Source organism: Notolepis coatsorum (genome assembly GCF_963971535.1).
Source record: "Notolepis coatsorum genome assembly, chromosome: 19".
NCBI lineage: Eukaryota > Metazoa > Chordata > Actinopteri > Aulopiformes > Paralepididae > Notolepis > Notolepis coatsorum.
The window spans coordinates 92,505,349-92,520,963 of NC_140183.1; the positions used below are offsets into that span (position 1 = coordinate 92,505,349).

Consider the following 15,615-nt stretch of genomic DNA (forward strand, 5'->3'; position numbering starts at 1 on the left):
GGGTATCACTGTAGGATAAACTAGTGTTCTGTACCCGGGTATCACTGTAGGATAAACCAGGTGTTCTGTACCCGGGTATCACTGTAGGATAAACTAGTGTTCTGTACCCGGGTATCACTGTAGGATAAACTAGTGTTCTGTACCCGGGTATCACTGTAAGATAAACTAGTGTTCTGTACCCGGGTATCACTGTAGGATAAACTAGTGTTCTGTACCCGGGTATCACTGTAAGATAAACTAGTGTTCTGTACCCGGGTATCACTGTAGGATAAACTAGTGTTCTGTACCCGGGTATCACTGTAGGATAAACTAGTGTTCTGTACCCGGGTATCACTGTAAGATAAACCAGTGTTCTGTACCCGGGTATCACTGTAGGATAAACTAGTGTTCTGTACCCGGGTATCACTGTAGGATAAACGAGTGTTCTGTACCCGGGTATCACTGTAGGATAAACTAGTGTTCTGTACCCGGGTATCACTGTAGGATAAACTAGTGTTCTGTACCCGGGTATCACTGTAGGATAAACTAGTGTTCTGTACCCGGGTATCACTGTAGGATAAACTAGTGTTCTGTACCCGGGTATCACTGTAAGATAAACTAGTGTTCTGTACCCGGGTATCACTGTAAGATAAACCAGGTGTTCTGTACCCGGGTATCACTGTAGGATAAACTAGTGTTCTGTACCCGGGTATCACTGTAGGATAAACCAGGTGTTCTGTACCCGGGTATCACTGTAAGATAAACCAGTGTTCTGTACCCGGGTATCACTGTAGGATAAACTAGTGTTCTGTACCCGGGTATCACTGTAGGATAAACTAGTGTTCTGTACCCGGGTATCACTGTAAGATAAACTAGTGTTCTGTACCCGGGTATCACTGTAAGATAAACCAGGTGTTCTGTACCCGGGTATCACTGTAGGATAAACTAGTGTTCTGTACCCGGGTATCACTGTAGGATAAACCAGGTGTTCTGTACCCGGGTATCACTGTAGGATAAACTAGTGTTCTGTACCCGGGTATCACTGTAGGATAAACTAGTGTTCTGTACCCGGGTATCACTGTAGGATAAACTAGTGTTCTGTACCCGGGTATCACTGTAGGATAAACTAGTGTTCTGTACCCGGGTATCACTGTAAGATAAACTAGTGTTCTGTACCCGGGTATCACTGTAGGATAAACTAGTGTTCTGTACCCGGGTATCACTGTAGGATAAACTAGTGTTCTGTACCCGGGTATCACTGTAAGATAAACCAGGTGTTCTGTACCCGGGTATCACTGTAGGATAAACCAGTGTTCTGTACCCGGGTATCACTGTAGGATAAACCAGGTGTTCTGTACCCGGGTATCACTGTAGGATAAACTAGTGTTCTGTACCCGGGTATCACTGTAGGATAAACTAGTGTTCTGTACCCGGGTATCACTGTAGAATAAACTAGGTGTTCTGTACCCGGGTATCACTGTAAGATAAACTAGTGTTCTGTACCCGGGTATCACTGTAGGATAAACCAGGTGTTCTGTACCCGGGTATCACTGTAGGATAAACTAGTGTTCTGTACCCGGGTATCACTGTAGGATAAACTAGTGTTCTGTACCAGGGTATCACTGTAGGATAAACTAGTGTTCTGTACCCGGGTATCACTGTAGGATAAACTAGTGTTCTGTACCCGGGTATCACTGTAGGATAAACCAGGTGTTCTGTACCTGGGTATCACTGTAGGATAAACCAGGTGTTCTGTACCCGGGTATCACTGTAGGATAAACTAGTGTTCTGTACCTGGGTATCACTGTAGGATAAACTAGTGTTCTGTACCCGGGTATCACTGTAGGATAAACCAGGTGTTCTGTACCCGGGTATCACTGTAGGATAAACCAGGTGTTCTGTACCCGGGTATCACTGTAGGATAAACTAGTGTTCAGTACCCGGGTATCACTGTAGGATAAACTAGTGTTCTGTACCCGGGTATCACTGTAGGATAAACTAGTGTTCTGTACCCGGGTATCACTGTAGGATAAACCAGTGTTCTGTACCCGGGTATCACTGTAGGATAAACCAGGTGTTCTGTACCCGGGTATCACTGTAGGATAAACTAGTGTTCTGTACCCGGGTATCACTGTAGGATAAACCAGTGTTCTGTACCCGGGTATCACTGTAGGATAAACCAGGTGTTCTGTACCCGGGTATCACTGTAGGATAAACTAGTGTTCTGTACCTGGGTATCACTGTAGGATAAACTAGTGTTCTGTACCCGGGTATCACTGTAGGATAAACTAGTGTTCTGTACCCGGGTATCACTGTAGGATAAACTAGTGTTCTGTACCCGGGTATCACTGTAGGATAAACTAGTGTTCTGTACCCGGGTATCACTGTAGGATAAACCAGGTGTTCTGTACCCGGGTATCACTGTAGGATAAACCAGGTGTTCTGTACCCGGGTATCACTGTAAGATAAACTAGTGTTCTGTACCCGGGTATCACTGTAGGATAAACCAGGTGTTCTGTACCCGGGTATCACTGTAGGATAAACTAGTGTTCTGTACCCGGGTATCACTGTAGGATAAACTAGTGTTCTGTACCCGGGTATCACTGTAGGATAAACTAGTGTTCTGTACCCGGGTATCACTGTAAGATAAACTAGTGTTCTGTAGCCGGGTATCACTGTAGGATAAACTAGTGTTCTGTACCCGGGTATCACTGTAGGATAAACCAGGTGTTCTGTACCCGGGTATCACTGTAGGATAAACTAGTGTTCTGTACCCAGGTATCACTGTAGGATAAACTAGTGTTCTGTACCCGGGTATCACTGTAAGATAAACCAGGTGTTCTGTACCCGGGTATCACTGTAAGATAAACCAGTGTTCTGTACCCGGGTATCACTGTAAGATAAACCAGGTGTTCTGTACCCGGGTATCACTGTAGGATAAACCAGTGTTCTGTACCCGGGTATCACTGTAGGATAAACCAGGTGTTCTGTACCCGGGTATCACTGTAGGATAAACTAGTGTTCTGTACCCGGGTATCACTGTAGGATAAACTAGTGTTCTGTACCCGGGTATCACTGTAGGATAAACTAGTGTTCTGTACCCGGGTATCACTGTAGGATAAACTAGTGTTCTGTACCCGGGTATCACTGTAGGATAAACTAGTGTTCTGTACCCGGGTATCACTGTAGGATAAACCAGGTGTTCTGTACCCGGGTATCACTGTAAGATAAACCAGGTGTTCTGTACCCGGGTATCACTGTAGGATAAACCAGGTGTTCTGTACCCGGGTATCACTGTAGGATAAACCAGGTGTTCTGTACCCGGGTATCACTGTAGGATAAACCAGTGTTCTGTACCCGGGTATCACTGTAGGATAAACCAGGTGTTCTGTACCCGGGTATCACTGTAGGATAAACCAGGTGTTCTGTACCCGGGTATCACTGTAGGATAAACTAGTGTTCTGTACCCGGGTATCACTGTAAGATAAACCAGGTGTTCTGTACCCGGGTATCACTGTAAGATAAACCAGTGTTCTGTACCCGGGTATCACTGTAAGATAAACCAGGTGTTCTGTACCCGGGTATCACTGTAGGATAAACCAGTGTTCTGTACCCGGGTATCACTGTAGGATAAACCAGGTGTTCTGTACCCGGGTATCACTGTAGGATAAACCAGTGTTCTGTACCCGGGTATCACTGTAGGATAAACTAGTGTTCTGTACCCGGGTATCACTGTAGGATAAACCAGGTGTTCTGTACCCGGGTATCACTGTAGGATAAACTAGTGTTCTGTACCCGGGTATCACTGTAAGATAAACCAGTGTTCTGTACCCGGGTATCACTGTAAGATAAACCAGGTGTTCTGTACCCGGGTATCACTGTAGGATAAACTAGTGTTCTGTACCCGGGTATCACTGTAGGATAAACTAGTGTTCTGTACCCGGGTATCACTGTAGGATAAACCAGTGTTCTGTACCCGGGTATCACTGTAGGATAAACCAGGTGTTCTGTACCCGGGTATCACTGTAGGATAAACCAGGTGTTCTGTACCCGGGTATCACTGTAGGATAAACCAGGTGTTCTGTACCCGGGTATCACTGTAGGATAAACTAGTGTTCTGTACCCGGGTATCACTGTAGGATAAACTAGTGTTCTGTACCCGGGTATCACTGTAGGATAAACTAGTGTTCTGTACCCGGGTATCACTGTAGGATAAACTAGTGTTCTGTACCCGGGTATCACTGTAAGATAAACCAGGTGTTCTGTACCCGGGTATCACTGTAGGATAAACCAGGTGTTCTGTACCCGGGTATCACTGTAGGATAAACCAGTGTTCTGTACCCGGGTATCACTGTAGGATAAACCAGGTGTTCTGTACCCGGGTATCACTGTAGGATAAACCAGGTGTTCTGTACCCGGGTATCACTGTAGGATAAACCAGGTGTTCTGTACCCGGGTATCACTGTAGGATAAACTAGTGTTCTGTACCCGGGTATCACTGTAGGATAAACCAGTGTTCTGTACCCGGGTATCACTGTAGGATAAACTAGTGTTCTGTACCCGGGTATCACTGTAGGATAAACCAGTGTTCTGTACCCGGGTATCACTGTAGGATAAACTAGTGTTCTGTACCCGGGTATCACTGTAGGATAAACCAGGTGTTCTGTACCCGGGTATCACTGTAGGATAAACCAGGTGTTCTGTACCCGGGTATCACTGTAGGATAAACCAGTGTTCTGTACCCGGGTATCACTGTAGGATAAACCAGGTGTTCTGTACCCGGGTATCACTGTAGGATAAACCAGGTGTTCTGTACCCGGGTATCACTGTAGGATAAACTAGTGTTCTGTACCCGGGTATCACTGTAAGATAAACCAGGTGTTCTGTACCCGGGTATCACTGTAAGATAAACCAGTGTTCTGTACCCGGGTATCACTGTAAGATAAACCAGGTGTTCTGTACCCGGGTATCACTGTAGGATAAACCAGTGTTCTGTACCCGGGTATCACTGTAGGATAAACCAGGTGTTCTGTACCCGGGTATCACTGTAGGATAAACCAGTGTTCTGTACCCGGGTATCACTGTAGGATAAACTAGTGTTCTGTACCCGGGTATCACTGTAGGATAAACCAGGTGTTCTGTACCCGGGTATCACTGTAGGATAAACTAGTGTTCTGTACCCGGGTATCACTGTAAGATAAACCAGTGTTCTGTACCCGGGTATCACTGTAAGATAAACCAGGTGTTCTGTACCCGGGTATCACTGTAGGATAAACTAGTGTTCTGTACCCGGGTATCACTGTAGGATAAACTAGTGTTCTGTACCCGGGTATCACTGTAGGATAAACCAGTGTTCTGTACCCGGGTATCACTGTAGGATAAACCAGGTGTTCTGTACCCGGGTATCACTGTAGGATAAACCAGGTGTTCTGTACCCGGGTATCACTGTAGGATAAACCAGGTGTTCTGTACCCGGGTATCACTGTAGGATAAACTAGTGTTCTGTACCCGGGTATCACTGTAGGATAAACTAGTGTTCTGTACCCGGGTATCACTGTAGGATAAACTAGTGTTCTGTACCCGGGTATCACTGTAGGATAAACTAGTGTTCTGTACCCGGGTATCACTGTAAGATAAACCAGGTGTTCTGTACCCGGGTATCACTGTAGGATAAACCAGGTGTTCTGTACCCGGGTATCACTGTAGGATAAACCAGGTGTTCTGTACCCGGGTATCACTGTAGGATAAACCAGTGTTCTGTACCCGGGTATCACTGTAGGATAAACCAGGTGTTCTGTACCCGGGTATCACTGTAGGATAAACCAGGTGTTCTGTACCCGGGTATCACTGTAGGATAAACTAGTGTTCTGTACCCGGGTATCACTGTAGGATAAACCAGTGTTCTGTACCCGGGTATCACTGTAGGATAAACTAGTGTTCTGTACCCGGGTATCACTGTAGGATAAACCAGTGTTCTGTACCCGGGTATCACTGTAGGATAAACTAGTGTTCTGTACCCGGGTATCACTGTAGGATAAACCAGGTGTTCTGTACCCGGGTATCACTGTAGGATAAACTAGTGTTCTGTACCCGGGTATCACTGTAGGATAAACTAGTGTTCTGTACCCGGGTATCACTGTAGGATAAACTAGTGTTCTGTACCCGGGTATCACTGTAGGATAAACTAGTGTTCTGTACCCGGGTATCACTGTAGGATAAACCAGGTGTTCTGTACCCGGGTATCACTGTAGGATAAACTAGTGTTCTGTACCCGGGTATCACTGTAGGATAAACCAGTGTTCTGTACCCGGGTATCACTGTAGGATAAACCAGTGTTCTGTACCCGGGTATCACTGTAGGATAAACTAGTGTTCTGTACCCGGGTATCACTGTAGGATAAACTAGTGTTCTGTACCCGGGTATCACTGTAGGATAAACTAGTGTTCTGTACCCGGGTATCACTGTAGGATAAACGAGTGTTCTGTACCCGGGTATCACTGTAGGATAAACTAGTGTTCTGTACCCGGGTATCACTGTAGGATAAACTAGGTGTTCTGTACCCGGGTATCACTGTAGGATAAACTAGGTGTTCTGTACCCGGGTATCACTGTAGGATAAACTAGGTGTTCTGTACCCGGGTATCACTGTAGGATAAACTAGTGTTCTGTACCCGGGTATCACTGTAGGATAAACCAGGTGTTCTGTACCCGGGTATCACTGTAAGATAAACCAGGTGTTCTGTACATGGGTATCACTGTAAGATAAACTAGTGTTCTGTACCCGGGTATAAACTAGAATGGGTGCTTATTGGGAGCACATAATTATGTCCGCTGCATGATATAGTTGGTAAAAAACATGTTCCCCCAATGAATGAAGGATGTATGGCATGTACACAACTACACATGTGTCTTATGTCGTCTCTTGTGGCCTTTTCAGGATGTGTGTGAGTCACAAGTGCTTTCATGCAGTTTGTGGTTTTCATTGAGATTGATGTACATTGTACACATGTTGTTACCAATAGAAAGTGCTACTTTTTACGCTAGGTAGTCCACAATTCGAAACCAAAACATTGACTGGCCAATCAGAAGTCTGTAACACTAGCTGGTTACTGAAAACGAGGTGACTCAGCCAAAAGGGCGGCCTATGGCCATTCACATCACAAAATGAACTCCCCACTCCAAACATTTCAAATTGATAGTCATTTTCCAAATGATAATCACTGCCCCAAGCTGTTGCCAGGTAAAACAATTGGGCTGTTGATAAGATCGCATTGGGTGAGACTCAGCTATTGCACTTTGGTTGTGCTGACCCCTGTGAATGGCGAGCGAAAGCCGTTGTTGTCACCCTCTGGCGGTAAAAAGGTGTACCATAAACTCTCCACAAAAGGTTTACATGAAAGTCAATGGAGAATGCTGGAAATTAATTCCCCCAAAATACTTCCTGTTGCCTGATGTAAAACATATTCCCACACACTCATCCTTCTGCCTCTGTAATGTTCTGCACCAAAGCACAGGCTGATCGGCCCTATAGTTTGCAAGATAATGCGCAGAGTCACACACAATATCCTTGGATAGGCTCTGCCCACCGCGGACATAAACAGTGGACCTCATTCTTGAACTCGGTTACAAAAAAGTTAAGAATACATTTCTTCTTAACTCCTCTTACGAAGTTCCTGGCTGAATTGTTTCTTATTTGGGATTCGTTCTTAGCTAAGAACAGGATTTAAGAAACGTGGAAAAGCAGTCGTAGATGGGCCAGATTGGAGTGCGCCCGTGTTCTTTTTTAAAACTTTGACCAGTCACCTGGTTCTTTTAGCGTTTATCGCTTTTTCTTCGCATTCATACTTGGTCAAGTTCGACCGACAGAAGCAGACTGAAAGGGTTCAGATGGGGGGAAAGACACTCTGGGAAAGGCACGGCTGCCGTCCGGGATTCGAACGCGCTCAGCCCCAGATCCGCGCGAGCGCGGTTGTCCACAGCGCTGAAATAGCACTTGCGGTACGTGGTGAGCTACTGGAGCTCCCCGCGCCCGTGTTCTTAACCCTTTCTGCGCCAAAACCAGAGATTTCTCGGGTTTTGATCCTTTTCTCTTTTTTTCGATTTCCCCATTTTTTTTTTTTTTTTTTTTTATCTTTTCCCCCCTCCATTTTCCTCCGAATTTCTCCCATCCCAATGTTAGTCGTATGTCAATTCCCAATCCCTTCCTGGTCGCTGCGCACTTACCCCCCACAGTCAGATCATCTGGGAGAGTGGAGGCTACCACGTGCTTCCTCCGACACACGTCCAGCCAATCAACCGCTTCTTTTCACCTGGCAGCGCGGATCCTCCCTGAGAGGGCATAGCGTGTGGAAGGATCACACTATCCCACTCAGGTCCTATCCGCGCTTAGCAGGCGCCCCGACCGAACTGTAGGAGTCGCTGTTTACAACGACCCGGACCCACCCCGCCAGCTTCTCCCACCCTCTAATACAGCCAATTGTATTAGTGTGAACGGCCAGCCAAGCTGGTGACAACCCCGGAGCTGTGAGCTGGATTCGAACAGGCGAATCCAGCTCACAGCTTCGGGGTTGGTGACGAACGCAATCTCCGCTACGCCACCTAACCGCCCTATTCGATTTCCCCATTCTAAACACTTGCACGGACCTGCCTGTGTCTCCCTGGTACCACTGCCTACGTTAAAATTGCAATGGCGATCGAATCCCGACAGGTGGCAGTATCTCCTACCTTTTGAACTGGGTCTCTAAGGTGTCTCTCTCTCTGTGCCTCTGGCTGCAGGAATCCTCTCCCCCTCAAAGTGAATCAGAACACAGCCATCTGTCGGAGATTTGCCCGCCTGAAACCTATTTTTTCCCGTATTATAGCCATGCCCAATGCACACAAGTAATGGCGATCGCGATGGAACTACTGGATTATTCCTTTTGGAGTACCTTCTGACTAAGGTAAGGTCTATTTTACAGGACCTAAAACATGCTTTTGGTAACGATCGCAGCTTCGTAAATCTACCCCCCCCCCCCCCCCCCCCTTGATGATTTTGTGAAGAAACATCTATATATGGTATATACCTTTGATTTGGAAATAATATAGGTTTCAGGTGAGCAACCAGAACGATTTGCGCATATGCATATAACATGTATCTCGCGATCTAGAAAAGAAGACTGGATTATTTTGAAAAGGGGCAATATGTTTTGCGTGGAATAGCGCACAAACGAAAGTATGTAGAAATGAACTGGTTTGTCAGTGTTGGACTATAAATAGTGCCTGTCAAATGAGCCATACTATTGTCTCCATAGCTATAATATAGAATATACGATGGGTCCGCAAACATCGTGAAAATGGTCAATAACGCTTGCGCCATTGAGTAAAGATGGGAAAACAGCTTAGCAGTCAATGAGTTAAGGGCTTAATTTGTGAGAAATCATTGGTGATTGTATTCACATCGATTCTACAGACATCCTCGGATTTAAATAATAATAATAATGAAGACGAGAATATTTGTATCTTTAACAATGACATTTATAGTCATTCAACGAGGCATCATGATGTCCTACAATAAATAAAAGCACTACACAAACTGCAAATGGCAGTGAATAAATAAATAAATAAGCACTAAACTCAATCACGTGGATATAGCCATAGTGGAATAGAATGGACACATCTACATTCTGCTCTCAGCACATTCCATTCCTTTCATGTAAGCCATATATTTGCCATTTGGGATTAATAGTTCATAGAACGTCTTGTTCTCCATTGTTGTTGTTTCTTTTTTTTTGCTTAGTGTGCACATTAAAGAACATTCCACTGCTCATCTTACTGGTATAATGTTGCATGTGACAAATAAAACCTTGAACTTGTATGTGGATTTGAACATCAATCATGAAAATTAAACCATGCCATCCAATAATTTAGTGATCAATCGTGCTAAGGGCCAAGTCTGCACCCTAGGCCTACACACACAATATGGCAAATCTACTGCTGCTGGAAGATCGTGTGCTGAGGAGGGAGCACCAGTACTGCAACCATGCAGACCTATTTGCAGAGAGCAATGAGTACCTAGTGGGATGCATCAGGCTACCAAGACCTGTCCTAATGGAGCTGTGCAATACCCTGGAGCCAGCACTGAGGAGCCGCACCAGACGTTCAAACCCTACATCTTACAAAATAACTTGTGGATGTGCACCTCAAGCAAGGAGACGCATGGCTAATTGGTAAGTGTCTGTGCGTAATTAATCTTTCCAGCAACAGTAGGCTTCTATTCTTCTAATGACTTGTTTTATTAGGAGATTGCAGATATGCACTGGCCCCCTGGTTGATGAACCCACTCACCAACCCTCAAAGAGCTACGCACACACTCGTTCCACCATCAAGTGCAGCATCGGACTGCTGAAAAGATGCTGGATGTGTTTGGACACAGAAAGCTCGCACACCGGCGACTGCTGTGGTGCTCATGATGGCCTCCATGTGCTCCATCCTTCAGCCACTGCTGTGGTGCTCATGATGGCCTCCATGTGCTCCATCCTTCAGCCGCTGCTGTGGTGCTCATGATGGCCTCCATGTGCTCCATCCTTCAGCCGCTGCTGTGGTGCTCATGATGGCCTCCATGTGCTCCATCCTTCAGCCGCTGTGCGCCCCTCTCCTGACTGCTGTGGTGCTCATGATGGCCTCCATGTGCTCCATCCTTCAGCCACTGCTGTGGTGCTCATGATGGCCTCCATGTGCTCCATCCTTCAGCCACTGCTGTGGTGCTCATGATGGCCTCCATGTGCTCCATCCTTCAGCCGCTGTGCGCCCCTCTCCTGACTGCTGTGGTGCTCATGATGGCCTCCATGTGCTCCATCCTTCAGCCACTGCTGTGGTGCTCATGATGGCCTCCATGTGCTCCATCCTTCAGCCGCTGTGCGCCCCTCTCCTGACTGCTGTGGTGCTCATGATGGCCTCCATGTGCTCCATCCTTCAGCCGCTGTGCGCCCCTCTCCTGACTGCTGTGGTGCTCATGATGGCCTCCATGTGCTCCATCCTTCAGCCGCTGTGCGCCCCTCTCCTGACTGCTGTGGTGCTCATGATGGCCTCCATGTGCTCCATCCTTCAGCCGCTGTGCGCCCCTCTCCTGACACCACGTTAACCTCCCATTTTATCTCATCCCATGCCTCTCTTTTTGAGAGGCCTTGTACCCCGTATTGTATAAATAAGATGTCACGCTTATGTTTACTCCTTATCTTACTCTATATCCCCATCTGTCTGTGCTTTCTGCATATAATCCTTCTTACATATCTGTAGATACTATATCTATATCTGTACATATCCCTTACCTACTCTTACTAGTTACGCTACTGGCCAGTATGACTTACCATGGGGTATACCTGTATCACTGTACATATTAATACTACAACTCTGTATATACATCTGATTAGTTACTCAGTAGTACTCATTTATATTACGTTATACCCAGTTTAATCACCTGTACATTGTATATTACTATTGCACTTTACTGTTACATTTGTACTCTGGTAGGGCGGCTGAGTGGCGCAGTGGGCAAGGCGCTCGCCACTAACGCAGGAGATGCTGGTATCGAGCCCAGCTCTCGGCGTTGCTACCGGCTTGGCCGGCCGTCATACTAACACAACTGGCAGTGTTAGAGGGTGGGAAAGCCGGTGGGTGGGGATTGGACGTTGTGGACAGCGACTCCTACAGGTCGGTTGGGTGACGCCGGAAACAGGAAGTATCAGGAGCAGCGTGAGCCTCCCACGTGTTACTCCTCGCCACTGAGAGTTCGAGCTGCTGCGGTGAAAAGATGCGACAGGCTGCCTCCTCGTGTACCGGAGGGGACACGTGATGCAAGGCTTCTATCCTCACTACAGCCGACCAGTGGGAGGCATAGTCTAGCAACGTTCAAGACAGGGGAGGGAAGAATTGGAAATACGAAATTGGGATGGGAGAAAAATAGAAAATGGGGAGAAAAGGTGGATAAAAAAAAAAAAAAAAAAATAATTGTACTCTGGTTGGATGCCAAACTTATTTTTGTTGTACTGTACTGCTGTATAATGACAATAGATTTTAATCTAATCTCATTTTTATCAGTCGCAAATTGCTTTTGCGTTGCCTGTGGATTCTGTGTGCACACAGCCCTGTGGTTGCATGGTCTGCAGGAGCTGGCAGGGCATTTATGTATGTATGCAAATTCAGGTGCACAAGAACACACATTCAATTTAAGAATCAGTGGCATTCCTCATTCGGGGGAGTGCAGCTGAGAACAGTTTGGCTGTTTAAGAACACATTCATACAAAACCAGTGTTCTGTACCCTGTAACACTGTAGAATAAACCAGTGAAATGACATGCCAAGTTTGAATAACTTATTCTACAGCTCATTAATTCACTGGTGATCTATACTGTACTGTACCAACTACAAGTGTAATTGCACCATGCCATCTATTCCCAAACTGGGCCACATATGAAGGTTGATACTGTATAGTTGGCTTTTAGTTAGGGGTGGGCAATATGGCCAAAATAATATATCACAATCCACATTTTAAAGATTCACAATGGGTATCACAATATTTTTTATTGTTAACAATATAGTACTCCATTTGCAGGCTTTAAATTGAGCTTATTAATAACCACAAATAAAAGTAAAAGTGTCAATATCAGCAGTGTCAGAGCGGCTATGGTGAAGGTTATAAATAGAAATGAAGAGCAGATTGTGGAAGACTATATCACAATCTCCCCCTGTGAATGCATATCATGGCAAAATTTAAACCTTGGACAATCTAAGATTGTCATATGGCCGCTACACATAGTGTTATAAGATACCTGTGATCCAGATTAGATGCTGTACAATTGGACAATTTCAGTACTAAACTGCTTCAATGTGTGTCCAGGGAATTGTAGCACGAGTCTAGTACATACAGTACTAGCCTATAAATACACAGACCTGTTTAGCATGTAGGTCAACCAATGACAGCATTTTAAGTGCCAGTACTCTCACATTACCATCATTAAGCCATTGGGACTTCCGCTTGTTGGCCACGGTGACAAGTATAGGGCCACAGACAGACAGATTTAATAGATTAACAAGTGGCTCGTTTGATTTAATAGTGACTATTACCAACTGAACGTTTAGATCATTTGATCAACTTCTACCACTGTTCCAACTTTGACTGACGTACAAACTTTCACTCCCATCTCAAACTCTGCCCTCTTTTCTTGATCCTCCAATCACAACTGTTGTGAGAGGAGGATCAATAGAAGAGAGTGGAGTTTGAGATAGGAGTGGAAGTTTGTCACTATTAAATCAAATGAGCGACATTTATCTGCCTGTAAATGTGAAACAGTAGTGAGATAAAGTAAGCTAACTGAGGTCGCTAATGAACCATGGAGAATTTTCAGGCAACCTGGAGCATGTGATAAAATGGGGTAAACAAACATTACTTTGTTTTTGACGGTCATCAAATGTTGAATCACATGGTCTGCCAGCCACTAGGAGTCCTGTGCATGTATTAGAACTATTTGGTCCAGCACTGGATCATTGTGAAAAATACAAACTTTCAAAGGGTCACTTCACCAAAAACTAAATAAATTAGAAAAAGAATGCCGATTTATTATGCACATCTCACACGTATCCCAATTCACACGTATTGCACACATTCATTTAGTTATTTAGAGCTAATGACTTTGAATATGTCCTCCGGTGACATCATCGGAGGACACTGAATCCTTACAGGGATTGCTACTTTTTTCTTCAACATCCATATTTATATTGAACACTTTTTTTCTATGCCCATTTTATCGCTTCCTACTTGGCTGCTTTTCTTTCTTAGATCACTCTGAATCACTCTAGATCAGTGGTTCTCAAACTGTGGTACGCGTACCACTAGTGGTACTTGGTGGTACTGCTGGTGGTACTTGAAAACATTTACAAAAAATATTATTATTATTATTATATATTTTTGTGTGCAGTCAGGCCACTGAATTTAGAAGCAGGCCAGGCCAGTGTTTCTGGTTGCGGCGGCGCGATAGTTAGATAACCTAAGTGGGGAACAACCAGGAGATCATTGTGACAGAGAGTAATGCAGTCTAAACAGTCATACATCTTTAATTCAACTTCAGCCCTGATCATAACCATTTATTTTCTTCAGATTTTTTTGTAATGTCAGATAAAAAATGAAATACTCCCACTCTTCTGAAAAGAGTTAGTGTGAAATCTGACATTACAAAAAATCCATCAAAAGCTGTGTTGTTGCTAATCATTGACACATGCCTAGCCTGTAATAATCCCCCCCAGAAAAATGTACTTTGCATTTGATATATTGAAAATATTTAACTTTGTGTGTTTTTTTAACAATAATTTATGATGCCATCACACACACTGGCATTTAAAGGGTAAAAATTCAAAAATGTATTGAATATGTGTTTTCTTTTCTTTTTTACAATAATTTGTGATGCCCATCACAAACACTGGCATTTAAAGGGTAACATTTCAAAAATTCCTGCACCAGAATGCAGGAAATTAAGTTTTTGTAACAAAATAATTGTGTGTGTGTGTGTGTGTGTGTGTGTGTGAGAGAGAGAGAGAGAGAATGAAGGACAATTGCTTGCTGTGAGAGAGAGAGAGAGAATTAAGTACATTTGCTGAAATACAGTGGTTCTTAATTTTCTCACTTGCTATGTGAGAATGTTAGTTATTATGTTCTCAATGCCCCTTGCATTGTATGAGTTGTGTGGAAGCGTTTGCTAGTTCTAGTGCTATCCCTTTGCACAATGTGGCTGTGTCTGACAAAAGTTAACAATAAATAATGGTATTAGGAATACATTTGCCTCCTGCGTGAACTGTGCATAGCTGAATAGACTGTATTTTAATGCCGTCATATGGTGGTACTTGGAGAGCCAGCTACGTTCTCAGGTGGTACTTGGTGTAAAAATGTTGAGAACCACTGCTCTAGATCAGTGGTTCTCAACTGGTCTAGCCTCGGGACCCAACATTTTCCTTAGTCATTAAGTCGCGACCCAAAATTTTGAACCACTATGATTTATGTAAAAAAAAAAAATTGCAGTAATACGCAATCTTTCAAAACATGAAATAAACACAAAAAAGTGCAACAAAAGTGCAACTATTGCTAAAAACCCAATGAAATAAAAGAATGATAAATAATATATGCTTCTTAGCAGATTTCTTAGCTTAACATAACATACCTACATTTGGGGGAACTAATTGGATAATAGAGTGGGCAACAAAAGTGCAACTAGGGCTAAAACCCAATGAAATAAAATAATAATAAATAATATGCTTCTTAGCAGATTTCTTAGCTTAACATAACAGACCTAAGTTTGGGGGAACTAATGGGATAACTGGGGTTGCAACAAAAGTGCAACTAGGGCTAAAAACCCAATGAAATTAAATAATAATAATAAATAATTATGCTTCTTAGCAGACTTCTTAGCTTAACATAACAGACCTAAGTTTGGGGGAACTAATGGGATTGCAATAAAAGTGCAACTAGGGCTAAAAACCCAATGAAATAAAATAATAATAAATAATGCTTCTTAGCAGATTTCTTAGCTTAACATAACAGACCTACGTTTGGGGGAACTAATGGGATAACTGGGGTTGCAACAAAAGTGCAACTAAGGGCTAAAAACACAATG

The 15,615-nt window shown here is 44.2% G+C and overlaps 1 protein-coding gene across 1 annotated transcript in view; it reads right to left on the reverse strand.

The window, feature by feature from the left end:
• Positions 1 to 15,615, reverse strand: part of lpcat3 (lysophosphatidylcholine acyltransferase 3) — a 67,082-nt gene that overhangs the window by 25,030 nt on the left and 26,437 nt on the right. The window lies entirely within an intron of this gene.